This window comes from Lissotriton vulgaris, chromosome 3_1 (assembly GCF_964263255.1).
Source record: "Lissotriton vulgaris chromosome 3_1, aLisVul1.2, whole genome shotgun sequence".
Lineage (NCBI taxonomy): Eukaryota > Metazoa > Chordata > Amphibia > Caudata > Salamandridae > Lissotriton > Lissotriton vulgaris.
Window position 1 is genome coordinate 1,255,881,493 of NC_141689.1, and position 3,133 is coordinate 1,255,884,625.

The window sequence follows — 3,133 nt, forward strand, 5'->3', positions numbered from 1 at the left end:
CTTCTCCTATTCCTCACAATAGGCCAAATATTCCTACACCTTCCACACCAAGACCAGCTACACCTCAGTCAGATGTAGACAGTGATCTGGGGGAGGGAGAACCTCAAGGGGATGACGAAACTATCCCAGATGAGGAGGATCCATGGGAAAATTATGATGTAGGGTCAGTTGAAGACAACGACCCAGAGCTATATCCCTCAAAACCTTCACCACCTGATGATAACACAGGTTTTGTGCAGCTCATTAATAGGGCAGCAAAATACCATAAGGTAGATATACATACAGAACCTCAAATAGAGGATTTCTTGTTAGAGACTCTACCTAATGCACAGAGAACATCAGGTACTCTCCCTATGTTGAAGGGTCTTCTTACTCACACAGATGAGATATTCGAAAACCCAGTGAGAGCCAGGGTGTTAAACCCAAGAATTGATAAAAAATACAAAGCGGCTGCAAAGGACCCAATATTTATTAGAGGGCATGTACCGCTAGACTCGCTGGTGGTCTCAAACGCTCGTAAGAGAGCAAACTCGTTATCTACAGGAGAGGCTCCTCCACCAGATAAAGAGTCAAAGTTAATAGATGCATCAGGTAAAAGAGTAGCATCACAGGCAGCGAATAGCTGGCGTATAGCCAATACACAAGCACTACTCGCACGTTATGACAGGGCACATTACGATGAGCTAGAAAAACTTCTTACACATCTCCCAAAGGAACATCAGAAGAAGGCAGACCAATTAATACAGGAAGGTAAAATAATAACAAATACTTCCATTAAGTGTGCATTAGACGCAGCAGACACTGCAGCAAGGTCTATTAACACTAGTGTCATGCTAAGAAGACACGCATGGCTTAGAATCTCAGGATTCAAACAAGAGGTACAAACAGCCCTACTGAACAAACCATTTGATCAGAAGACATTGTTTGGTTCAAGCACAGACGAGACATTAGAGAAAATGAAGAAAGATACGGAAACGGCTAAGTCAATGGGAGCATTGCAACAGCCAACACACAGAGGTTCCTTTCGTAGATCCACCTATAGAGGGGGCTCAAAGAATACAGGAACGAATCAGCAATCCACATCTTTCACACCTACATCACCCAGAGGTAATTCAAGAGGCAGTTACAGAGGTAACAACAATAAGGGAAGAGGCCGCGGAAATAATAATAACCGCAACGCCTCAACACCAAAACAGTGACTTCATAGAACTCCCCCCAGACCACATAACACCGGTCGGGGGACGTCTATCACAGTTCCTACCTGTCTGGGAAAACATCACGTCAGACAAGTGGGTGAGACAAATTATCCAACATGGTTATTGCCTAGAACTCACAGATACCCCGCCAAACATCCCCCCCAAACAGCGTCCAATGAGTCAGGATCATCTGACATTGTTAAGAGAAGAAGTGCTAGCACTTCTACAAAAGCATGCAATAGAGAAGGTCCCAAAAGATCAACAGGGCACAGGAGTATACTCTCTATACTTCCTGATCCCCAAAAAGGACGGGTCCCTACGTCCAATATTAGACCTCAGACCTCTCAATGCTTACATAAATTCGGAGCACTTCCACATGGTCACGCTCCAACAAGTACTCCCTTTACTGAAGAAAGGGGACTTTCTTTCTACACTGGATCTAAAAGACGCTTACTTTCATATCCCAATTCACAAAGCCCACAGAAAATACCTAAGGTTTGTGTTAGAAGGACAACACTATCAGTTCAAAGTCCTTCCATTCGGTGTCACAACAGCACCGAGAGTTTTCACAAAATGCCTAGCTGTGGTGGCAGCACACCTAAGAAGACAACAAATACATGTCTTCCCATACTTGGACGATTGGCTAATAAAGGCCAAGTCAAAGGAAGAATGTCTTCACAACACACAGAAGACAATTCAATTGCTGCACCACCTAGGGTTCACGGTGAACTACAAAAAAATCACACCTGCAACCAAACCAGATTCAGCAATACCTGGGGGCTACAGTAGACACAGAAAAGGCAATAGCATACCCCAACCCAATCAGAGTACAGACAATGGTCGGGTTAATACAAAGATTTCAACCACAACACTCACTACCAGCACGAGTGTTTATGCAACTATTAGGCATGATGTCCTCCTGCATACTGCTAATACCACATGCCAGACTACAAATGCGCCCACTACAAGAGTGTCTAGCGACACAGTGGAATCAGGCTCAAGGGCAGATTACAGATCTGGTGTTGGTAGACGACCGGACGTATCGCTCTCTGAAGTGGTGGAACACAGAAAACATTTCCAAGGGACGGTCGTTCCTAGAGCCAATTCCACAAGTAATAATAACAGCGGACGCATCGCTCTCCGGATGGGGAGCGCATATGGACAGATACACAGTACAGGGGAAGTGGAGTGTGCAGCAAAAGAAACTGCACATCAACTACCTAGAGCTATTAGCAATATTTCTAGCACTAAAAGCTTTCCAAATGCAAATAACAGGCAAAGCAGTCCTGATCAGAACAGACAACATGACTGCAATGTATTATATTCAAAAACAGGGGGGGACACAACCTCTCCAACTGTCCAGACTAGCACAGGACATATGGAGATGGGCCATTCCTCAAAAGATCTACCTGTTAGCGGAACACCTACCAGGAGTTCAAAACCAAATAGCAGACATCCTAAGCAGACAGTCAGAACAAGTGCACGAATGGGAGCTGCACGACCAAATACTACAGCCATTCTTCCAAAAATGGGGGCAACCAGAGATAGATCTGTTTGCCAATCATCAGAACGCAAAATGCAAAGAATTCGCATCCAGGTACCCACACCAAAGGTCCCAGGGCAATGCACTGTGGATAAATTGGTCCAACAGATTTGCGTACGCGTTCCCTCCTCTACCACTAATTCCATTACTGGTTCGGAAACTGCAGCAACATTCAATGACAATGATACTAGTGGCACCCACGTGGGCAAGACAGCCGTGGTTCACCACGCTGCTACAACTCTCACAAGTACCACATCAAAAGCTAAGGTTATTACCCATGCATCTTACACAGAACCATGGAGAAATAATGCACTCAGATCCCAAACAACTGAACCTAGCGATCTGGCTCCTGAAGTCATAGAGTTTGGGTATTTAGATTTACCACCAGAATGCA